We start from the raw sequence: 25,126 nt of genomic DNA on the forward strand, positions 1-25,126 counted from the left end.
GTCCCAATTTGGGGGGGAGGCCACTTGATGTGTTAGAAGGGATGGAAAAGCACAGAGGTTGAGATGACTTGTAGGAAGATGGAAGCATTTTGGAGGAGGTGTTCCTGCTCTAGCTCCTGAAGAGCAGGTAAGAGTGGCAGGGATGCAGTAGTTCTTTCCTGTCAGGAAGTAAGAGTATGCTCCAGCTATGGTCTGGAGTAAAGCTTGTTTGGGGAACCAGATTGTAGAAAAGTTTGAGTGCTAGATGGCATAAATAAATGTTTTGTCTGGCAGGAACCAGGAACCTAGTGCATGTGTGCAGGTTACTGCGGCCATTCTTTATTATGTTCTGAGTTCTTGGGAATCCTAGAGAAGGTCATTGATCAAACTATGCCTGATCAGATTAAGAAAGAATGTGTCCCACTGGACTTGGGGCTTCAGACAGTTCTCTCTGACTGTAGACCATCTTCAAGAGAGATACTTTGAGTAGATCCTCTTTGTCTTTGGGACTAGGGGCAGCTTACAAAGAGATCTGTCATTCTCTTGTTTCCTCTGCCTGTCTTCCTTTCTCTTCCTTAACAAGGAGTCAGAATGTAGAATTCCAGAGTCCCATCCTGATTGGGAGCTTACCATGTGTAGACACCGGGGTGCTACTTCTCCATGAGGAAATCCTGGGTAGTCTGTGGTCTGTTGCTGATAGAACTCTGACCTGTGACTTTAGAGGTAATGTCAGCTTCAGGTCATCGTGACTGGGGGCCTCTAGATGTGAGGGACATGGCCAGCTCTGCTTCCTGTGCCTGTTGGGGAGGTGAGCAGCAGCCTAGGATGGTTGGTCCAGCTGCTGCAACAGGTACACTTGTCATATGTGCAAGGTTCCGAGGGAGAATCTGGGAAGTTATTCTTAGGCTGCCATTTTTTTTTTTTTGCCAGTGCTGGGCTTGGGCTCAGGGCTTGAGCACTGTCCTTGGACTTTCTCAAGGCTAGCACTCTACCACTTGAGCCACAGCACCACTTCTAGCTTTTTGCTATGTATGTGGGGTACCGAGGAATCGAACCCAGGTCTTCATGCATGCTAGGCAAGCACTCTACCACTAGGCCAAATTTCCAGCCCCAAGGCTGCCATTTTTTATTTATTTATTTTTAACTTTAAATTTTTAAAAAATTACTTTTTTGTGTGTATTCATTTTAGTTCTGAGATTTGAAATGCCAAAATGAAAAATCCTAATTAAAAAAAAATGGCTTGAGTTAGAAAGATATAGGCATAGAATATAGAAGCCACTTTAACCTTAATCTCTTTTAATTTATGACAATCTTTTGTAGTTATTGGCATTATCTTTGCTCAACAGATGTGTAAACTGAGACCTGGGAAACCAACATGCTTTCCTGGGGCCACAGAAATAGCAAGAATCTGAAGTCCTGAATCCCACGACCTTGCTGCTTTTACTGCTAAGCACCATGTCTTCCAACCTCAGTGGATAGAGTTTAGGTTTTTTCCCTTTGTCTGGTTTTTCCCCTTTGTCTGGCCACGGTCAAATGTTTGTGTTGAAGAATAGAATTGGTTCTAGTTTAGCCAGGAAGCACCAGGTTTATTTTTTAGGGCCTGTTTCTGAGAGCTTGGTTAGTGTAGTGAAATGACACTTAGCCAACCATGGAATATTGGACATATCAACTTAATGCTTTTGTGCTTCCAGTTTTATTTCTTAACTGGGGACCCAAACAATACCTATGGCAGAGAATGAATGGTTAAGGGGCTGCACATTATGGGCACGGCATCAAAAGCATGAGTTATCTGTTCCTTTTTTCCCACGACACTGTCCCACTGTCCACAGTAGCATAGCACCTGTGGGTTGATTGACACCATGGCCCCTTTCTTTTGGTGATGGATGGCACAGCTCACTGAGATCGGGAAATGCTATGTGGGTGGCATGCACCCTTTATCTCTCCCTTGCTTTAGGGGCATTAGGAGTTCATTTCCTTTTCTGTCTGGAATGCCTGTGTTTCTGCGGCTCTAGGACACAGCTAGGGAAGAGCTGAGACCCCCACTGTGTGAGAGCCCTCTTCTCTCCCAGTCCTAGTCTTTATCTGCCTGGGGGTAGTTCTACCAATGACTGATTTGAAAGCATCACATTCATTTATTTGTCACTGGCTGTGACAGGCAAGTTAATGCTAATGGATTCTTTTTTTAGCCTGTTGTCTGGGATGAGTTTCTCCCAAACGTCCTGAAATGTAAGGCATTAGGGGAATGTGTAACTTTTATCGTAGAGGAGGATTTAAAAGATAAATAGGGTTTTATGTGTAAGGGCCTTACATTTAAGTTAGGGGCAAGAGCAGCTAGTCAAGGGGTGGGTGAGGGTGGGCAAGAATGGGGTTCTTTTTAAGAAATTCATTTGGAGCTCTAAATTGATGTTTCTGTTTCAATTATGTGACAATTTCAAGGGTTTAGAAAAATCTAATAAAATGGTCTTGATGATGCATTCTGGGGACAGCGCTTCAGAAGATGCAGGAGAATAAATTCCTTGGGGGTCAAGAGATTCTCATTTCTTCCACCTCAGGCCTTCTTTCGTCTGGGTTTTTACATTTTTATTGTTTTGAAGGGCAGGAAGCGGTGTAGGAATGCATTCAGGGTTCATCCATAGCCTCCACTGAAATGAATTATTCTCTTTGGGCAATTGCAAATAGATGGGGCACTGCATTTTTTTTTTTTAAAGCTGACATATTGTAAACGACTTTCAGAGCCTGATTTGTGTGTGTAGTGATGTTGAATAAAGCACTGAAGAGAAGCCACCAGAGCAGGCGAAGAGTGGGCAGGGGGCCCTGTAAGAGTATTTTTTCTTTTCTCCAATCAAAGCCTTTGATAGTTTCTTAAAGAACAGAAGTTTACAATGGAAGCTCTTTAGAGGCTGTCTATGGGAATGGCGTGCAGAAAGGCCTAGTGTGGCAAAATGTGATGCTGAGTGACATTAATGAGGTGACCATCTAGTGGGAGGGAGACAAGGAACCAGCCTAGTCACCTTTCTCATGACTTGTTCCTGGCTGAGTGTGTCTCTGCATGCTCATGTTTGTGTGTGTATATGCATATACGCAAGCACTTTGCCTCTCACATCTTCTTGTGAAAACTTCACCACTGAGTCCTATTGGGTGCACTTCAGTGTCCTCTGTTGTACACAAGCTCTGTGTGTACATCAAGTCCTCTGTTTCTGCATGTAGCAACGAGGAAGCATGTTAATCAAGGAGGAGTTTTGCTCTACTCCCTGGGGCCTCTGGAGGCAGGGTTATGTGTAGGCCAACATCATAGAACTGGATACTCTTGGCATACTTGGGAGTACTCACACTCATTTCTGAAATGGATTTTAGGTAGAGGAAAAGAGAAAACTTTTTGGTGTAGAGTTTTGTTTTTTTGCTTAAAATCTCTAGCAGGGCTCTGTGGCTCATGCATGTAATCCTAGCTACTCAGGAGGCTGAGATCTGAGGACAGCCTGGGCACTAAAGTTCATGAGATTTTTATTTTTATTTTTATTTTTTGCCAATCCTGGGCCTTGAATTCAGGGCCTGAGCAGTCCTTGGGCTTTCTCAAGAGTAGAGCTCTACTACTTGAGTCACAGAACCACTTCTGGCTTCTTTTTCTATGTATATGGTACCGAGAAATTGAATCCTGGTCTTCATGCATGTGAGGCAAGCACTCTACCACTAGACCAAACTCCTGGCCCCAAGTCTGTGAGATTCTTATCTCCAGTTAGCCACCAGAAAACCAGAAGGGGTAGTGTTGTAACCTTGAGCTGAAGATCTCAGGGACAGCATCCAGGCCCAGAGTTCAAGTCCTACAACCCCTCCCCCCCAAAAAAAATACCCTCAATCTATCACTAGGCTGATAACACTATATTGGTGGTATAAATGAGGTTATTGGAACAACTACTTCTTAAATATTTTACTGTCTTGGGGAGTATTCTGTATTTCCATGTTCATGCCGTAGGGGCAAGGATTTCCAGTTAAAGCTAGCTTGACACTTGGGCTAGCTTATCTGGTAAGTTGAGAAGCCTGAGGAATGCTGACTTTCAGGGTAGGCTCTCTGGAGTTGTTGGACTCTGTTGTCAACCTCTTGCATGGGAGCTTGGGCCTTTACCTTCTCCTTTATCATGGCAATGGGTTGAACTTCCTTCAGATGCTGGGCAAGGGTTTGAAAAATGGCTGTGAGATCTCCAGGAAGAAAGCTGGCTGGGGTCTAGGGTGTGATTAGTGGAAAAACTGCAATTGCTGATGCAGACTTTCCACTCAGTTCCTTTGGGGGAGCTCTCAAATATGTCATTTCTGTAATTAGAGGCCAAGAAACAAAAATGTTTTAACCTGTTTTTAACACTTAACAGAAACCAACCAGTGGAACCCAGGTAACAGCAGTTTAGGCCTGTAATCCTATTCACCTAACATGTTGACATCTGAGGACCATGGCTCAAAGCCAGCCTGAGCAAGCAAAGTCTATGAGACTCAACTTCCCATTAACCACCAAAAAACTGAAAGAGGAACTGTGGCTCAAGTGATGGAGCAGTAGTCACGAGTGAAAAAGCTAAAGCACAGCACTCTGGTTCTGAGTTCAAACCCCAGTACTCTTCCCCCCCCCCCCCCCCCCCCGACCAGATACACTACAAAAAAAGAAAGAAAGGAAAAGAAGCCATTAGTGGGTTCATGGTCTCCTCTACCTCCTGGGGGAAAAAAAGAATCAAATTAGCATGTTGTATCCTAGGAAAGAATTGGGTTGTGAATCTCTGCAAGACTCCTATATGTATATGTTTCCTCTTCTGTTTTCAAAGCAGATAATTGGTTTTAGTGAGAACTTCTGACTTGATTAGGGAGCCCTTAGGAAATTAAAGTGTGTTTGAATTTCACAAGTATAATTTTAATTACACAAATTTTGCATTTTTCACTAGGGAGCCAGGTTCAGAACTTGTTTTCCTATTAGGGGTAGTAAAGCTGATTATGGCAGAATGCCTTCCTCAGATTGCTTTGAAAAAAAAAAAGCCTTGGATCAGACGGTCATTTTCCACATAGTACATGATGTTCAGGTTAAGGTCCATATGTGTTCCTTCTGCTTGTTAACAATGAGTTTGCCTTGAATCCACATTTAGAGCAGATCCACGTTGTAGGGGTGGAGGTGGGGACCTCATTATGAATTTTTCTGCTGTACTTGCTGAAAGAATTCAACTAAAGTTCCTCTGAGTGCAAATCTTGCCCAGGCAGTTTATGTTTGGCACACTGCCAAGTTAGCTTGTTGTGATTGTCTTTATCACCAAATTATCCTGGTTTGCTCAAAGCCTGGCTGTCCCCAGTATAAGCTCTTCTGGTGGTCCCTTTTCAGTAGGACTCCGTTGGGTTGGAGTAGAAGGTGATGTGGAGATAGTCATTGGAGCTCTTCTCCACTTCCTGGAGAGATGATGGGGGGAAGGCGGGAGCTGGACCTCAGAAAAGAAGGTCTAATTGTGTTAATGGGAAATGAGCTGTATCTTCAGGGCTATTCAGACAAACCTCCAAGTATCAGGAAAGTGCTTTGTGGGTTGCAACTCAAGCATCCTCAGACATCTCCCCCTGTGCTTGGTTTGTTGAAGATAAAGAGCAGCTTAGGCCTTTTGGGTTCTTGGCACAGATATTGATAGGAGAGACTGAATGGAACAGTTGTTTGTGATGGAGAAATCATGAAACCAGGTGGTAAATGATTCAGTGTCAGGTAAGTTGATAATATGGGAAAACAAAGTTCCACATACAGTTCCACCATCTCATCTCTCACCCCCTGTATTTCAAACATATTGGGGTTTTAACTTAGCGTCTTGTGTTTGCTAGGCTGGTGCTCTATTGCTTGAGCCATGCCTTTATCCTTTTTGCTACTTATTCTGGGGATGGAATCTTAACTTCTATGCCTGGACTTGCCTCAAACTCATTCCTCCACATCTTAGCCTCCTGAGTAGCTAGGAGAGAGCTATTATGCTTGACTATTTATTACTTTAATTGGGTGATAAAACTTAACCTCCTACACTGGCTTCCTGAATTCAGATCCATGCTCTGCTACTCATCAGCAAAGTTTGGTTTTGAGCAAGTTTTGTAAGTCTTCTGTGTCTTGATTTTATCATCCATGAAATGGACAGAAGGGTAGTGTTTACTTTATGAGGTTGTGGTAAGGATTAGAGTTGACATATTAAATTGCTTGTGAGTTAGCTACTTTACAGCATTGTTGGCAAGTTTGGATGAATGTTGTCAGCTTGCTGAATTATAAGTGCCTCAGCCTTACAGGTGTTTTCTTGTGTATTGTTGGAGAAATAAATATAAATGAATATATGCACACATGACTATGTGTGTGAATATATACAACTTGGGCAGGGTTGGGGTGTAAATTGAATTCAAACAAAGGTATTGTGTTGTGTCAGACAGGCATGTGATTTTTCTGGAAGCATGGGTTTGGACTCAGTGTGCCCTAGTTTGAAATTTGCTATTGCTACTAATTATGACATTAGGGAGATGTCTAAATCTTACTGAGCTTCAATTGTGCACCAGAAAGAATTGAGGCTAGGAGACTTGTATAAGTTAAATAAGACAATGAAAATTATCTAGTGTGTGATTGACACTTAAAATGTTAAGCCAGTGGCTCACACCAATCCTTGCTACTCAGGAGGCTGAGATCTCAGGATTGTAGTTCGTAGCTATCCTAGGCAGGAAAGTGTATGAGACTCTTATTGCCAATAAACTACTCAGAAAAAAATTGGAAGTGGTGTTGTAACTCAGTGGTAGCATGCTAGCCTTGAGCACAAGGAGGCCAGGCCCTGATTTCAAGCCCTAAGGGAAACAAACAAAAAAAAAATCCTGGGACTGGATGTGGCTTGTACTTGTAATTCCAGCTATTTGGAGGCACTGGGAAGATCACAATTTGAGGCTAGCTTGGGTAGAAGTTAGTAAGATCCTTGCCTCAAATCAGTAAGCTGGACATGGTCATAATTGCCTGGGGTCCTAGTTACCTAGGTAGGAGACCTAGGTAGGAGAATTATGGTCTGAGGCTGGTCCTGGGCACAGATGTGAGACATCACTGAAAAAACAACTAAATCATAAATGTGCCAAGGCAGATGGCTGAATGTTAGAGCATAGTACGTATGAATCCTTGAGTTCAAATCCCACACCTCAGGGGGGGAAAAGTTGTCCTTTGCATCTGTAACCAGCATATTGTGTGTACACACAAATAAGCAAAATACTACTTGAGCTACACTCCAGGAGAAAAAACTATATACATACATACACAGGCCACGTGCGTGCGTGTGTGTGTGTGTGTGCACACGTGTGTATGTGTGTACACGCTGGTCCTGAGCAAGGCCTGGTCTCTGGCCCTGAGCTTTTTTGTTCAAGGCTAGCTCTCAAGTAACAGCTCCTCTTCTGGCTTTTTGGTAGTTAACTGGAGAAAAGAGGTTTACAGACTTTCCTTCTCAGGCTGGCTTTGAATCATGATCCTCAGATCTTACCCTCTTGTGTAGCTATGGTTACAGGTGTGAGCCATTGGCACTTAGCGTGGAACATTAAATTTTGATCTTATGGTATGAATAGGGAGTAATTTTTGTAGAACTCCAGGGAATGACCAGAGTATCCTGCTTAGGAGGTCCTGACCTCTAGAACTGTTGTCAGGCTGGACAAGCCCACATACCGTAGAGCCTCCTCAGAATGTGGGTCTCCCCATCCTGCCTGGGTGGACTTTTTCAGGTGCTGCCTGGACCAGGGATATGATTCTTATAGTAAGTATACTGGTGGCAGGGAGTAGGGCACATGTGGAAGTTAATGTGTGGAGGGTGGGATGGGAAGAACAGTAGGGTGGCCAGGAGGATGGAAATGGTGGTGGATTACATTGACTAATTATAGGGAAAAAGCCATATTTGCTGCTCCATTAAGTGGTCGCTAGGCTATGAAGCACTTTATTGTAATTAATGCCGAACCAGCAACCAAGTGTTGGGTTTGGAGTAAGGGGTCTCTGGCAGTCCCTCCTCTGTTCTCTACGTTCATTGTCCCCTGCACTGTCCTTTGGGAAGGTGTTGGCCAGTTTTCTGCTAGTATATTGTGACAAAAAAGGATGATCCTTTGCTTGATTTTTTTTTTCCCTTAATCCTCAGTAGGGACTATTATGTTTTCTAAGGATGAAGGAGGAGAGACAAACCCATGCCATCATTGCTATTCTCACCACAATCATTTTAATTTCAGCACATGAAAGTGGCAGGTTACACGTCCCAAGTCCATGAGTTACGGGCTGTGTGGAGTTGTGATTGCTTTCCTTGATGATTTCTTGTTCAAATCAGCGGTGCTCTTAATTTTCCAGATGAAGTAAAAAGAAAATTGGAGACTCCCCTCCCGCCCCGTGTCTCTTCATCCAAGATTTTCTGAGCATGACTCTGATTTGGAGGGTTAATATTAATTAGGAGCTGGGTTAGACCTCGGTTACTTGATGAGGTGGCTTCAACTTTTGTGACAATTGTGGTTCCTTTTTTACATCTCTGCTTTGTGTGTGTGTGTGTGTGTGTGCGTGCGCATGTGCGTGTGCACACACACGCGCACGCGTCTGCGCAAGTTTCTGGGTTTAGAAATCAAAGGAATCAAAGTACAAGGAAATGAGGAAATAGAGGGTTGGCTGCTAAAGCAGTGCCACCAGTTCTCCCTAGTGTGGAGAGAAGAACAGGGCCAGCATTCCAAGGGTGGGCTGGGCTCTGAGCTGCCACCCTCTCCTGCTGGCCATTGCTGCTCTTCACCTTAGTTTCCTTTTCTGCAAGTGGAAGTCATCTCTCTAGCTTCTGGAAAGAGGCATGACTCATTTCTATTGTTTCCAAATCGGATAATGTTTGAATTTCTCCAAGGCAAGTCCCTTGTGAGTACCAGGTGACAGGGAGGCGCCTCATTTTGTGCTGAGGCTCCAGGCCCTTGCCCCAAGCTTTGCCAGTGCTGACTTGGCCTTTTGGGTGAGGACAAAGATGTAGAGGAGCCAGCTTGCTCTACAGTGAAGGGAGGCCTGGATAGGTGTGCAAGTTTCAAGCATAGTTGAAGAGACTTCTGCTTCTTAGCTTGGTGCTGATTAGCTGAATGTAATCTTGGGCAAATTCTTCTGCATCTTGCTGCCTGTTTCCCCATCTGTTAAGAAAGGAAGAATGAGAGGGCAGATGGTGGCAAGCAGCCTTGTTTAGGGAAGAAAAGAAGAGGCTTAGGAAACAGGCCTTATTTCTTTCTGGTCTTGAACTTGAGGCCTTATGTTCTTGCTTATTGCTTATGGTTGGTGCTTTTAACACTTGAGCCATGACTCAAATCCAGCCTTTTTGCTGGTTAATTGGCGAGAGTCTTGAAAACTTTTCTGTATGGCTTCAAAATGTGATCCTCAGATCTCAGCCTCCTGAGTAGGATTTCAGGTGTGAATTTCAAGTACTGCCCATCTTAGACTAAGAATTTTTAGCTGTATACAGGGCTAGCGGTAGAGCTCAGTAGTAGAATGCTTGCCTGGCCTGCACAAGGCTTTGGATTTGATCTCTCAGCACTGGAAAAAGGGAAAAGAGAAGAGAAAGAAATTTCGTGGCTGTGTTACCTTGGGATGCTCACTTACCTTTACTAGTTCTCAGTTTCTTTGTTTGCTCAGTTTTTTTGGGATGCTACTGTGCTGGTAGCTGCCCTGTAAGTTTAGGCGCTTGGTAGAGTCTTGAGAGGTGGGTAGCCTCTGCATGGGCACTGCTTTTAATCCACAGCATAGTGCTATAGGTGGCTTTTTGAGACTTTAGTCCAACCATGGACCAGATATAGCTATATAAAGAAATAATTTCAGTTATATAGATGGGCTTTCTGATCCCTTTCTACAGAGGGAGATTAAGGGTTCAAGAGATAAAGCCTGCCGGAGATGCACAGTGTGGAACTTCAGGAAGGATGAGCCATGAGTGGTGACCTGGTGCTTGCTGCTGATGGCTTGTTTGCTCTGGTTGGAGAAGGAGTTGACCATCCTTAGACACTGCAACTGCTTTGGTACCAACCAGCTTTCAGAGGATGGGGACTGGAACTTGGGGCTTTTCTTGCATATAACATTAAAACCAGTTCACTTCAGGAGAAGAGGAAGGATCCAGAAGGCCCAACCTCAAGTGACAGGGAGACACCTATCAGGTTTAAGAACCTTGCTTAACTAATAGAAGGTTGCTTATTATTTGGAGTGCTTTGTAGTGTGTGCAGGTTCTGCTTTTCATTACTTTTTGTCCCACTATCCCTCCTGTTGGTGAGCTGACTTAAAAGCCACCCTACTGCCAGTTCTACTAATGTCTTGTGTGGGACACAGGGACCATTTCAACTGGGGGTAGAGGCTGTGCCGTTGGTGGTGTTGCTCCTGTGGAGCTTGTCCTACCTGCTGCAATGGGCTTCTGGTCCATGGGCAGACTTGAGCACTGGATGTGTTGCCACATTGTTGCAGTCACTCTCTTGAAGGGCGGTGGGAAGAGCAAGTATAGTGCAGGTTGAAATACAAGGGGTTACATGCCAATGAGCATAGCACAGTCCATGCCTAGTCAGCCCTGTATCCTGGGCTCTGCCTTCAAGTGTTTAGTCAAATGCAGATAGAATTTTTCTTTTTTTTTTTTTTCAGAGTTCAATCCCCCCAACCAACAAAGAAAGAAAGGGGGGCTTGAACTTTGGGCCTGGGTGTTGTCTCTGTGCTCTTTAGCTCAAAGTTAACGCTCTACCACTTGAGCCACAGTGCCACTTTGGTTTTCTGGTGGTTACATTGGAGATGAGTCTCACGGACTGCAAAGCCTTTGAACCTCGATCTTCAGATCTCAGCTTCCTGAGTAACTAGGATTACAGACATGGGCTACTGGCACCCAGCCAGAAAAAAACATTTTTCTTGTCACTGTTTCTTAAACAATACACTATAAAAATTACACATGGGCTGGGAGCCATGGCCTAGTGGTAGAGTACTTGCCTAGCATGCACGAAGCCCTGGGTTCAATTTCTCAGTGCCACATACATAGAAAAAGCTGGAAGTGTGCTGTGGTTAAAGTGGTAGAGCATTAGCCTTGAGAAAGCCCAAGGACAGTGCTCAGGCCCTGAGTTCAAGCCCCAGAACTAGGCGGGGAAAGGGGGAACTGTACAGTATCTACATTGCATTAGATATTACAAGTAATCTAGAGATGATTGAAAGCAAATGGCAGGGGGCTGGGAGTGTGGCCTAGTGGTAGAGTGCTTCCCTAGCATGCACAGAGCCCTGGGTTCGATTCCTCAGTACCACATACAGAGAAAAAGCTGGAAGTGGTGCTGTGGCTCAAGTGGTAGAGCCTTGAGAAAACTCAGGCTCAAGGATAGTACCCAGGTCCTGAGTTCAAGCCCAGGACTAGCAAAAAAAAAAAAGAAAGAAAAGAAAGAAAGAAAAAAAGAAAAAAAATATGGGAGGACATGCTTAGGTGAAATTAAGAAACATGTTATTTCTATAAGGGCCTTGATCATCCTTGGATTTTGGTATTCCTGGGGGTTCTGGAACCAGGATATAAAATTGTATAGGCCGTGTATAGAGCCTGAAATGATAAAGCTGCTCATCCATAAGCAGGGAAGTAGATGTATAAACCAGGAAGTATTCTGGAGGGAAGAGTGGCCGTATGCAGTAGGGGTACATGGGCAGGCCAGGTTTTACATATCAGGCCTCATGAGCTGATTCGTGCTAGTCTAGCAAGCTTGGTAGTAGTTAGAGCAGCATAGCTCTAGGGGAGTGCAATATACTGTTCCTCATGGACTGGAGTGTGACATGTACAGGAGGACATGCACAGGGAAGATTGATTTGCTCCTTATGTGGTACGTGTCAGGAACTCCTATTACGACTTGGGCCCAGAGCTGGGGAGTAGGAATACAGCCACGACAAGGATGACCCAGAATCTATCCTTGAAAAGTTTGTGTTTGGTGAGGCACGTTCATTAACCAGCTTACCAATGATTATTGAAGTACAATGCTACAAAAATAGGTTGAGTGTTAAAGGGGTTGTGGTAATTGGGAAACCATGCTACCCAAAGGGGTTTGGGAGGGGCTTTTTGGAGAAGTATACCAGGGCTGTGCTTGAACTTGGGGAGGGGAGTGGTGTCAGGTTCACCTCAGAGGCTGAGGGCAGCCAGGGTATCAGTGATGTGGAGGCAGGAGGTGAGCAGTGAGTCTAGGAGATGGACAGAGGCTGGATTAGTTCTTGGTACCTCTGCTGGATACAATCCCTCCTTCTAATTCTGGGCCACTCTTCCCCTTTGTCTGATGGGCTAACATTACTTTCCTACTGAACTCTAAAGACTGTCACAGATGAGCAGGATGCACAGTGAGCTGTGTCTACCCTTGCATACCAAGAGAACCCTGTTTGCTCTTGTGCAGCTTAGTGTTGCTGCCTTTCCTCTGTCCCAGGGTTCTTGGAAGCCAGCTCCACTGCAGCCTATTTCATCTAGTTCTTCCTACTGGCCTTCCAGAAAATGTTTGAAGTCTTGTTTCCAATGTACTGCACCTTGCTTTTTCATGAATGAACAGTGCTTTGTAGATACAAGTTGCATTTGAGAGGCGTGTCTATTGAAGATGGGTACATGGCTTTCACCAAGCCTTCTGTGTAAAAAGGACCTTCTGTAGTGTAACAGTCAGGCTGACTGACAAATGTCACAGCTACTGGTGACAGTCCAACTCTGTAGGATAATTCAGTGAAAAGTCAAGGCCAAGCACACACACAAAAGGATGTCCAGAAACTGATGGAGAAAGCCTGAGTGAGATAAAACAATCTGAATATATATCTCCTGTCCATTTTAGCTTGTTCTGTGGAGCAAGGTTGAAGTGGCCAACTGTGGCACTGACGTTTAAAATGTGACTCACCTGAGATCAGCGCAGGGAGACTGGGAGTTGTCACTCCTGGATTTGGTTTCTGAACATGTTAGTATACCTTTGCTTTAGGATCTTGAGGTTTTCCTGTCTTTGCTTGGGGTGACAGGGTCATTTGAAACGAGAGTGAGGTATGTGTTGTTCTTTTTTAGTCAGTGGGAGCTCTCTTAGACAGAAACACAGAAAAGGCTTGGAAAGGCCTTAGAAAGTGTGCTGGTTGTCCAGTGCTTTATTTCTCAAGGATTCTAGAATATCAGAAATCTAGAAATTTTTTTTTTTTTTTTTTTGCCAGTCCTGGGCTTGAGCTCAGGGCCTGAGCACTGTCCTTGGACTTTCTCAAGGCTAGAGCTCTAGCTCTTGAGCTTCAGCACCACTTCTGGCTTTTATCTATGTATGTGGTACCGAGGAATTGAACCCGGGTCTTCATGCATGCTAGGCAAGCACTTTAACCACTAGGCCAAACTCCTGGCCCCATGAAATCTAGAAATTTTTGTGTGTCAGCCTCTCTGAACTGTTCCTTGGAGGGCCAATCCTGAAGGTAGCTTTTAGTTCTCCCCACAGAGATAGAGGACAGGCCTGAAGAATCCCTGCCCCCTACTGCATAGTAAATCTGATACTAAAATTAGTGTGGGCCTCCTCTGCTGTCATTCTTGCTGAGATGCTAAAGATGTGTGTGTGTGTGTGTGTGTGTGTGTGTATGTATGTGTGTGTATGTACGTGTGACTAGCTTGTCTTTCAGGATTGTGGGACATTACTTTGTGTCAGATAAGTGTCCAGGTCTCAAAAATCAATTTTGTATGACAACCTTTCCTCGTCACCCTGTGTCCCTCCCTCCCTCTCCTCCTGTCATGGAAGGGTAGGAGTAGAGAGAGGGTGGATAGAGGGAAAATATTGTAGCTTAGCTTCTGGGTGTGTCACGTAGGTAGATAGTCTTTGAGGATCTTTTGGAAGGTTTTATAATTGAGTCTTTTACCTTGGTAATGAGACATTAGTCACTTTCTCTGAAGCAGGGGTGGGGAATCTTTTTTCTGCCAGAAACTATTTGGATATTTATAACATCATACTTGGGCCGTACAAAATTACGAGCACAGGCAGAAGGCTGAGGGCAGCCGATGAGCAGTATATGTGTCTGTCATTTACTGAATGATTTCATGGGCTTGATGTTTCCCACTCATGCTAAAACCTCTAAGTTAGGCTGTGAGGTGGGGAAGACTTTTCTCCTAGAGAAATCTGTGGAAGGCACACTTCATACGGGACAGTTGGATGGATAGCTAACAACTGATAATTGAGAAGGCGTCTGGGTACCTGGGGGTGGAGTGTTATGCTATTAAAAGAACAAGGTTCACCTTTAACTGCAAATGTCTGTATGGAGTTGTGTTTAATTTTAAATTGCCCATGTCCTGCTGCTCTCTGTTACTCTTTAAACAATCAAATGTTTTTAATCTTCTAGCATCTGTGTTCTCTGTGTGGGAGCTTGCCTTTTTGGGGAGCTTGGGGCGGGGGCATTGTGTGTCCTTTCCATATTTCCTTTTCCCTTTCAAAATCACCAGGACTTCTAGCAAGCATTATTTGGTGAGGGGTGGCATTCCCTCCCATAAAACTCTCTGGAATGAGTGGTTGGGAAGTTATAAGCAGAGGCCACACAGGTCAGTCAGTAATGTCAGCCCCTGGACTGAAGTGTTTCCTTTGTGGGCAGAACCCAGAAGTTGATTTGTATGGCAGGCCCTTTAGAGAGTCCGTAACAGCTCTCCCCAATCCCTCTGCTCTCGCTTCAGGGGGGCTTGATTTGTCTGTTATAATCAGAAACAGATTTTGGACTCCTGAACCATTAGGGACGTGTTTGAGACGAATGCCAAGCCTGAAGCCACTTAAAGAGTATACGGAATTATATTTAGTTACAAAAGGGACGAGAGAGAGAGAGAGAGAGAGAGAGAGAGAGAGAGAGAGAGAGAGAGAGAGAGAGAGAGAGAGAGAGAGAGAGAGAGAAAGAAAGAAAGGGGGGAGGGAGAGGGAGAAGAAGAGTGGGGGAGAGGGAGGGAGAGGGAGGGAGAGGGCTGACAGAGAAAAAGAGAAGACAGAGAGAGAGGCTGAGGCAGAGAGGGAGAGAGGTGGGGGGGTGAAAGAGGATAGAGAGGAAGAAAGGTGTGTGTGGGGGAAATAGAGGGGGAGGGAAATAACCACTTTCAAATCCCCTAAACCAGAAACAGCCCTAAACACACAACACAGATACTCAATTCAGCACTGAACATTTGGTTCCAGAGCTTGCAAAGCCAGTGTTGCCTGGCCCATGGGGGAGGACCTGCCCAGTGAAGGGTGTCAGAAGGACAAGGACACAGTGCCCTTCCAGGGATCTTAGCCTTCAGGTGGTGACTTGACTCCCTTAGTCTAGGGACCTGTGTGTTTCAATCCCCACAGTGGAGGGTGGCAGACTGGTGTGGATTCAAAAGGAACTTTACTGGTGTCCAACATGACTGTGTTTCTATCTAAGAGACCTTTGAGTTAGGTACTATTAACTGCTCTGGATTTGTAACAATCTTTGAAAGGATCCAGTGCCAACAAAAATAGCCAGCTTGAGGGGAATGAAGAGCAGGTTCCCATTGCTTTGGATTTTCTAGATCAGCATAGCCCCGAGATACATTTTTTCTTTTCACTTCTAAAAAGAAACCCACAGAGTTGAGCAGTGTCCAAGTATTGGTTTCGTTTCATCACTGTCGATTCCAACCCCCCCACGCCACCCCTCTTCTTTACTATAAGAGTCATATGAGTTGGCTGTGCTGGGCTTTCCACCTGCCCTGGTTGTCTCGGTGATTCCTGGCTGCAGTTTCCTAGGTGGCCCTCCATTGAGCTGTCCTTGGGGCTCAGGCCTTGTGTTTATCTGCACCCTCAGCTGCTGAACCCGTTCAACTGCTGTATCTCACACTCCAAACAAAAAATAAGCCTGGGTGCTTTATGTATTTTAGTGGTGCATATGTGTGGTTTTGCCTCTTGACAAGTTTGTTCTCTACAGCTGTGCAGTCACAGCCCACTTTGAAATCTGTAAAAACATTTTATTTAAGTGATGGGGCCAAGGACGAGGAGAGGTACAGTTTGACTGTTAACACATGTAAAACATTCATGTCAATTAAAAATTCATTAAAATATTGTAGGAGATAGTAATGAAAGTTTTTAAAAAGTTTATTTTTTCTCTTTTTTCCAGGCTACTACTGTTGGGGGGGTGGGGGCAGGGGAGATGAAAAGAAGTTCAAATTGGCCAAAAGTTTACCAAACTGTGCTCTCAATCAATTGGAATTAAAACTGTCTTTTTTGTTGTTGTTGTTGCCCTGGGAAAGCAAGCTTAGCTAAACAGAGATTTGTTTTCTGATTTTTCTCTATAAGCTCTCCTCTTTCTGGAAACCTTATAGGAAGGGGAAATGGTGTGTGGACTAGTTTTAGTTTTTCAGGAATTTCTTTACAACTTTTGAAAAAAGTTGCATCTGTCTGCTACAGTTCCGCCCCCCTACTCCGATTTTTTTTTTTAAAGATAGCTAAGGATGAAGCAGTGTGGTTGTTGAGCTGGGGAAAGTGGGGTGCTCAACAAGTGCTTAGGTGCTGGTCCATGTGCAACTTGAAGGTGAGCCAGCCGTATATGCTATAGGGAGGAGTTCAAAGTTACCCATATTTTTGTCCTTGGAAGAAAGCTTTCCTTTTTTTGTCTTCTTTTGCCATTGTCTTTCAATAGCAATAAAGTAAATAGATTAGCAGCTTGGCAAAACACAAACCAGTGGAATGAACACAGAAGTTTGTGGTGAGTGTGAATACCACATTAAACTCCATCATCTCTGCTGCTCTTAGTACTCACAGAATCAGGGAGAGGAAAAAACAAAACTGATGATGGTGAGGATCTTTCAGGGAGGCCAGGGAGAATAGTTGTGTGCTGTTCAATGACATTTCAGTAAATTTCTTTTAGTCCGTGGGACCCACAGTTGTGTCTGGGAAGCTTTTGTGTTCTTAGTAGTTGTTTTGAATTCTGTGGTCTTGAAACTGGTTGTTTAAAAGCAGTTACAGGAACATCACCCTAAAGAAGTATTCCTGCATATTTCTGTGTCACTGGAACCCTGTTTTCCCAGCAAGCATTATTATATTTTTAGAAATGTTTTCTTTTCACATTGCGTGTCAGATAGCAGAGGCTCTGAGTATTTTCTCTTGTGCAGTTTTGATTTCCCCGAACAAGTGTTTGGTTGGCCATAGGGAGGAAAAGAAAATCGAAAGATATTCCTTGTCATATGAATCATGTGATTCAGGGTATTGGATCAATACCTTTTCATCCAAGGTGGATGGAGTGGGAGAGGCCCTTCATTCTCCATCTGTTTCATACCCCACCTTTTGTGATGAGGGCCAGGGCAGGGTCATGCTGTTCAGATTAGCTAGCCTGCTTGCTCACCAGTGAGCAAATGTGCACACTCTCTGTATCTGTGTCTCTGTCTATTCCTGCCTTCTGATACGATTTTGAGAGATAACTTCCTTCTTTCCTTCCTTCCTTCCTTCCTTCCTTCCTTCCTTCCTTCCTTTCCTTCCTTCCTTCCTTCCTTCCTTCCTTCCTTCCTTCCTTCCTTCCTTCCTTCCTTCCTTCCTTCCCCCTCTCTTTTTCCTTCTTTCTTTCCTTTCTTTGTTCCTGCTTGCCTGACTTACTTTCTCTCTCTCTCTTTTTCCTTTATTTCTTTTTTGTCCAGTCTTGGGGCTTGAACTCAGGGCCTGAGCACTGTCCTTGGGCTTCCCTCAAGGCTCTACCACTTGAGCCATAGCACCTCCCCCCTCCAGGAGTCAAACCTGGGTCTTCGTGCATGCTAGGTAAGCACTGTACTACTAGGCCAAACTCCTGCCCCTCTTCCTGTCTCTCTCTCTCTCTTCTCTTTTCTCTGTCTCTCTTTCCCTCCCTATCTTTCTTTTCTTTTCTTTTTTCCCTTCCTCTTTTTCTTCCCTCCTTTCCTCACTTCCTTCCTTTCTGAAGTAGCTCACAGGTAGATCTTTAAAAATTTCAAACTAAGCATTTACTGTTTAAAGTGGGAAAATAATGATGCTTGGTGGAGATTTTCTTTTAAAGCTTTAGTTTCTCATGGAAGCTGTGTCCTCATGTTTGTTTCCTCGAGGGTCCTAATAAGAGCTGCTGGTCTAAATCAGTTTCTGAGAATCATTGATTCACTAATTGCTCATGAGCTAGTCCTGGCTTCCCCCTCCTGCTGAGAGCACTTTTGTCCTGGCTCTTCTGTGAGGAATTTGACAGATTTCTGGTGTGTTTAAGAGGTAACCAATAAAAGGGTTTGGTGTGCCACTATTGCTAATTGTGCTGCTTCTCAGAGGTGACCGCATCACCAGAATCTGCCAGGGGCTGCCAGGCCTGTGACCTTTCCTGTCTTAAACTGCAGGGCTCAAGGTCGATGCTCTGACAGTGTATTTTCCAGCCCTTGGAGGACCTCAACTTAATTTGTTCTTTTCCTAAGGCAAAATGACCTCCCAGTAAACCTGCCTTCTCTCTTCCCCCCCCCCTCTACCCCCCACAAATGGAATGGAGAAAAGTGTGTTCTGTTGGGGCACGTGAGGGAGCCACCCAGCCGTGCTTGTTAAAATGGGCTAGGCTTCTTGAGAAATTAGTGTGGGAAGCCCAGAGTACAGCTAGCTGACCTAGGCATAGGAGAGGCCCAGGAGAGGGGCAGGCCTCCATGGCTGAGATTAGTGAAGAGCTATTTTTCTTGGTGTTGGACATTAAGAAAAAAGTATCTTTTTTTTTTTTCCTCCCTAGCCATTGTCTCCATACACTGCAAAGAGCTGGTCTCGAAAAACTCTGTTCTTCTCTTTCTTTTGTCTTTTTTTTTTTTCTTCTGTGAAACCTTTTGGTTTTTAGTGCTGTTCCTGGTCCTTGAAATCAAGGATTTGGGCACTAACTGAGCTTTTTTGACTAAAGCCAGTGCTCTATAAGTTGTGCCACCCCTCGGTTTCTGGGTTTTGGGTAGTTCGTTGGAGGTGACAGTCTCATGGAGAGTTGGGAATGTGGCTTAGTGGTAGAGTGCTTGAAGCCCTGGGTTCAATTCCTTGGTACCACTTGAACAGAAAAAGTCAGACGTGGCGCTGTGCTCAAGTGGTAGAGCACTAGCTTTACTAGCCTTGAGTACTGAAAGGCTCAGGGATAGAGCGCAGGCCCTGAAATTCAAGCCCTAGGCCCCTCTCCTCCCCACCCCCCCCACAAAAAAAAAAAAAAAGGCTGCGGAGACTTGCCTGGTGGCTGTGGGAAGCAATGGGCATCCTATAGAGCATCTAACCTGGTCTTAGAACAGGGAGGAGATTGTATGTTGCTACCAAACTTTTACCAGTCTGTTCCTTCTGCTGACTGGGGCTAGATGTCACAGTGTACCATTATTAGGAGGGTTATTTATGTCCTCTTCAGAAAGTGAGGCTCTTCAGAATTGAGGGATGACCTCACAATGTCCTTACTTCTCCTATGTCACCTCCCATAACTCCTCCCAGAGCACTAGAGATTGAGAGTGCAGCTCCTCAGCTCTGAGTCAAGGCTGGATCCATGTCCAGACTACACATGGTATTGGTGTGGGTTCTACTTCTTGCTTGATTTAGTAAGGTGAGAATGGGGTGACAGGAGGACCAGAGGCTGTGGAAGAATGCATATGTTGATGTTTAATTATTTTCAGTGCTCTGATCCTGAGTTTTTCAACCTTTCACTAGTGATCTCTTGGGCCACACACATTTGTGTGTGAATAGGTTTGGTAGTATACCGGGTGCTTTGTTGTAGGATATTTAGGAGCATCCCTGGCCTCTACCTGGTAGACATCAGTCATGGTCTCCCTGCTAGTAGGAGCAATGTCCTAGGAGGAGGGGTGGAAGGAGCCTCCCTGATTGACAGGCACTAAGGGAGCACCATATGTGGCTTTACATCCAGTGGGGGAGAGGGGTCACGAATATTTTGCCATTCTGTAACACATAGATTGGATCCTGGTCAATGAAGTATTCAGATTTCATCAGAAGGAAGATGATTGAAAAATGTTACCAGACCCAGGCCTAGGCTGCTTCAGGTGACCAGTCAAATGCTTTGGTCTTGGTACCTCTGTCTTCAGTAGCCTTCTGTTGGTTGTTTCCCTGTCTCTGGGCCAGCTTCTTTGTCTAGCCCTTCAGAGCTAGAACTTTAAAGAGTCACTAGGCACACAAGATCTCTGGGCTGTCATGTTTGGGCTTCAGGAGTTTGGTTACATGCTTGCGAAGTTTGATTTGCCCTCTGCTTACATTTGTCACTCAGGAACTGGCTTTTCTGCGTGCACTCAATGGACTTTTAATTTGAATTCTTTTAAAAATAATAAAAGTTGGGGCTGGGAGTTTTGCCTAGTGGTAGAGTGCTTGCCTAGCATGCACGAAGACCCGGGTTCGATTCCTCGGTACCACATACATAGAAAAAAGCCGGAAGTGGTGCTGAGGCTCAAATGGTAGAGTGCTAGCCTTGAAAAAGTCCAGGACAGTGCTCAGGCCCTGAGCTCAAGCCCAGGACTGGCAAAAAAAAAAAAAAGTAATAATAAAAGTTTTGCTTGTCATAACTCTCTGGTTTGCTTTTCTGAGTCTTACCTTCACCCTGTCTCGTGGTCAGATGAGACTAGAAGGAGCTGCTAGAGATTTTAGTTTGTTGAGCAGAGATTTCCTTAGGCTCTGATTAAAGGTAAATTAGCCAGTTAAAGTTGAATGTGTGCTGTGCTTGCTTTAAAAAAACAAAACAAAACAACAACAACAAACTTGAAATGCATGCCATGAAATCCACCCCAGTGGCCTGGCTTAAAGGAAGAGGTGCAATGTCAGTTAGAGGAGGTGATACTACTTTCTTCCCAGTAGTCTGGCTTCCCCGATGCAGGAATGCAGCCCAGAGTACCATTCTCCAGCTTATTCTCCAGCTTTTGGTAAGCAAGTGAGTAAGAAGCCAGTGAATTAAATCAGTGGGAAGCTCATACCCTAAATTGCCACGTAGGGATTTTGGATGTTGAACTTAGGGGACCTGGAGGGCTCTGGGGGATAGAAATGGGACCCTGAGCTGGGCACAGTGGTGCAGGCGTGTAATCTGAGCTACTCAGGAGGCTGAGATCTGAGGATCGTGGTTCAAAACCAGTCCTGGCAATAAAGTCCATGAGACTCTTATCTCTAGTTAACCACTAGAAAATTGGAAGTGGCACTGTGGCTGAAGGGATAGAGCGGTAGCCTTGAGTTGAAGAGCTCAGGGATAGCACCTAGGCCCAGAGTTTGAGCCCCATAACAGACAAAAAAGAAAAGAAAAGGAAAGAAAGAAAGAAGAAGGGGGTAAAACAAGATGATTGGAATGGGGCAGGAGGAAGGGAAATGGGGAAAAAAACATGAGAAGGGATATCAATGTGTGAGAAGTAATGCACCTAGTATCTGGAGAATGTAACTGCAACCCATCTATACATTACAATTTAAAAAAAAAGAAAGAAAAGAAAAAAGAAATGGGAACCTGATGTCCTGGTGACTTTACCTTGCTTTTATTCGAAGAAAAGACTTGCCTAGCTAGAATAGGCTTGGGGAATCTGGCCTTGGGCAGACAGAGTAGTCTAGTGATAGCACCGACAGGGACCAGACTGCCCAGCTAGTTTGGAAGATGGGACCCCGGGCCTTAGTTAACAATCTGTGTATCTCAGTTTTCTCTTTAAGATAGGAGTAAGGGAGATATTAGTGTGTGAATGCTGAGGTTAGGTGACAGTGCTGATTTCTTTTTTTTTTTTTTTGCCAGTCCTGGGTCTTGTACTCAGGGTCTAAGCACTGTCCTTGGACTTTCTCAAGGCTCTACCACTTGAGCCTCAGCACCACTTCCAGCTTTTTTCAATGTATTTGGTACTGAGGAATTGAACCCAGGTCTTCGTGCATGCAAGGCAAGCACTCTACCACTAGACCAAACTCACGGCCCAGTGCTGGTTTCTTAAACCTTATTATCCAAAAAGATAAAAAGATCTACTGGCCCTTTCGTGTGTGTGTGTGTGTATGTGTGTGTCTTTGTCTGTCTGTCTGTCTATCTGTCTGTCGTGGGGCTTGAACTCTGGGCCTGGGCATTGTCCCTGAGCTCTTCAGCTCAAGGCTACCTCCTTACTCCTTGAGCCACAGCAACACTTCCGGTTTTTCTGGTGATTAATTGGTCTTTAGTGCCTGGGCTGGCTTTGAACCATCATCCTCAGATGAGGATTACAGGCGTGAGCCACTGTTCCTGTCCCTACTATCCCTTTCCTGGCTTGGTTGAAATCAGAGTCTTTTTGGGTATGGGGGTGGATGGGGTCTAAGAATCTGTTGAGCACCTAAAGCAACATTAGTGCCTGGGGTCTGCAGATGGCAGTATTTTTCAGATTCTGTAAGGATGAGAAGGTCATGTCATCACAAGGAGAAGTATATTTTCTTCATCTCTCCTTACCTGGAAATACTTCTATTCTGGGGCCATCATTTTGGCCTTGGATCGTGTGTGTGTGTGTGTGTGTGTGTGTGTGTGTATGTGTGTGTGTTGCCCTGCTCATGACTTCCCCAGGATCAGGTCCTGATTGTGTCTGGTCCATGGAATTGGGCCAGCATCAGGGGAAAGAGTACTATCTCCTGTGATCCTGTGATCTGTGGAGTCCCCCTGTCTCTGCTTCCTTTTGAGCCAGCATCCCACACCCAGTTCTTGCTCGGCTGGCAGGAGCTGTGTGCCTGTTTTACAGGTTGGGTCTTTTTAGCGGGTAACTGGTATGTGTGTGCATGCATGCAAAAGAAAACATCACAATGTTTGGGGAGTGTTTTGGGAAAATAGCAAGGAGCAGATTGCCAAGATTGCTTATATGTTTCCCTTTCTTTTCTTTTGCCATGTACATGTGTGATCTGCACCCTGGAGTGTGCTGAAATACAGCTTTGGCTTTTCTTACCCCAACTGTTCTTTCTTAACAGCGGAGAGGATACAATTCAACACCAATAATACTGAGCAATAAATAACCCAGAGAAGATGAATAGCCTTGTGTGGTGGTAAATTAAAGTTGATTTATTGCACATAATATATACAGGTGCTCCTAATGTAATTAAGCAGCAAGGCTTTTAATGCTGCAGAATCTGAAAGAAGACCCAAGAAAATTGGGTCTTAATAAGGCTATTGAAATAACAGCTAAACATGCTGCTTAGTACTATTAGGGGATGCTGAAAGATGGATTGGCTCTGCTGCTTCTCCTGTGTGGAACAACACACCTGACCCGTTGTCAGTTGGACTTTGCACTTGAATGGTTTTTCCCTGCAGGACGATGAATTCTCTTGTGCTGTCTACAGTTTGGCCTTGTTCCTCTTGTGGACAGCCATCCAGTGGTTGGCCATTGAGCAACTTTCTCTAAGTGCAGAGGAAGGGAGTGAAAGGGCTATGGGACTCAAGATCCTGGCCTCATTAGCATCACATTCTAACTCACAGGCCTAAGCAAGAAGGGATTTCTTTATGGAATAAAGATTGAGTCTCTGCCAAGCACTGACTAGCAATGGGGACAGGGAAGTAAACAACAACAAAAAACCAGTCCCAGTTCTTGAGGAGGGGAGCCTTAGTGTACAATTGCCGAGAAATGAGTTGAGAATATCAATGAGCTGAGACAGAGTAGAGAAGGATGCAGTCACAGAGAAAAGTACACCTCAGAAAATGACCGAGATCAATGTATTGGTAGCTGGAGGGGCTTTCTAGAAATGGAGCCTTTCTATGATTTGTCTTAGGAACTTACTGGGTTGCTGATGGAAGTCCCAGTGTGTACCACAACCTTCCTAGAAATAGACCTTCCCCTTCTAAGTGTGCCCCGGTTTAAGAAAGCCCACCAGACAATACCCTGACTGCCAGGGCTGAAGACATCTCAGTACCAAAGGTTTTAGAATGAGATCCTTTTCAGTAATGATCTGATCTTTGATCCCTCCAAATAGGATACTGTGCTGTCCTTGGGGTCCTCTAATGGAAAAATCTTGAATGTTTGAAAAGTTCATTGTTTTATCCTCGGTTAAAGTTATAAGCAAAAGCTAGTCTACTTGGCGAGAGGTATTGAGTACCAATAGTTTACAGAACCACTTCTGGAGGAAGCCATTGCTTGGGGCTGCAGGTGAGGCTAGATAGGGGCCTTCTTTAGGGCCCTGGTGTTTAAAGAAGGGCCTTCCTATGACACAGCTGTGACACTTTCTGCTTCCTGCTTCAAAGATATGTGAAGCCTATGTTCTCACTGTGCCAGTAGTGAGGTTCCTGGCCCTGGGGCTGCTGAGTTCTCTGAGAGCCAGTGTTGGAGCCCCTCCATCCAGTGCTGCCCCCCCCCCGCAAGTGCATGCTTGTGCTTTGCCAGTACTTGATGATTTGAAGAATAAGAAGAGGCTCCACTATCTGATCAGAAATTTCCCTCTGGATATATAGCACATCCTTTAAATATATAATCAGGGCATTTATTTATTTATCTTAAAGGAAAACAATCTGTTAGATGTTGAAGATGGGTAGACAGTATGCGTGGACTTTCTCTGTCTAACCTCTGTGCGTGCCTGTGTGCAGGTGTGTGTAATTCTGTCTTCCAAGGTGTGTAGGATTTGGGGTATAAAAGGTGGATACCACCTGGCAGTGATGGGAAAGATGGATTTTTTAAAATTTTTTGCCAGTCCTGGGTTTTGAACTCAGAGCCTATGCATTGTCTTTGGGCTTTCTCTAGGCTAGAGCCCTACCACTTGAACTACTGGACCACTTCTGGCTTTTTCTATGTATGTGGTACTGAGGAATCAAACCTGGGTATTTGTGCATACTAGGCAAGCACTCTACCATTAGGCCAAACTCCTGTCTCCAGACTTACTTATTTTTGATGTATAGAATGAATGCTAGACCCAGGAGTATGTAGCTCCTGTGGACAACAAATTGGATACTCATTTGACCTTTTTATTCCACTGATCAGGAAGAGAGAGATGCTTCACTGATCATCAGTCTTGGCCTCTGTTTGCTCAGTATAGCCCTTCAATGGGTCCTAGAGAGCATCTGTTTTTTTTTGGGGGGGGGGAGGTCCTTGGTGGTAGTATTGGGATTTAAGCTTGCTAGACAGGTGTTTTACCACTTGAGTCATACCCCCTGCCCTGATTTTAAAATACTAGCTGGTGTAAGTCCTGCCATGCTCCTGACCATAGCAGATGAACTAGTGGAGAGTGCCATTGAAGCAGGTATTATGGGAGACAGAATGGAGTTTTATTCTTAGCCAACTGTACTGTGGTGCTGACTGTGAATGTGTAAGTGAGATCAGCTTTCCTGCTTGCT

At 44.7% G+C, this 25,126-nt stretch overlaps 1 protein-coding gene across 6 annotated transcripts in view; it reads left to right on the forward strand.

The window, feature by feature from the left end:
* Msi2 (musashi RNA binding protein 2) overlaps positions 1-25,126 on the forward strand; it is a 374,857-nt gene that overhangs the window by 12,479 nt on the left and 337,252 nt on the right. The window contains exon 1 of one of the 6 annotated variants that reach the window (XM_090351088.1): positions 19,069-19,444. The exons of the other annotated variants lie outside the window; for them this stretch is intronic. The gene's annotated coding sequence lies outside the window, so the exon portion shown is untranslated. Of the gene's footprint in view, positions 1-19,068; positions 19,445-25,126 lie in introns of those variants that run through there. 6 annotated transcript variants of the gene reach the window in all.

This window comes from Megascapheus bottae, chromosome 17 (assembly GCF_031878675.1).
Source record: "Megascapheus bottae isolate mThoBot1 chromosome 17, mThoBot2.hap1, whole genome shotgun sequence".
Lineage (NCBI taxonomy): Eukaryota > Metazoa > Chordata > Mammalia > Rodentia > Geomyidae > Megascapheus > Megascapheus bottae.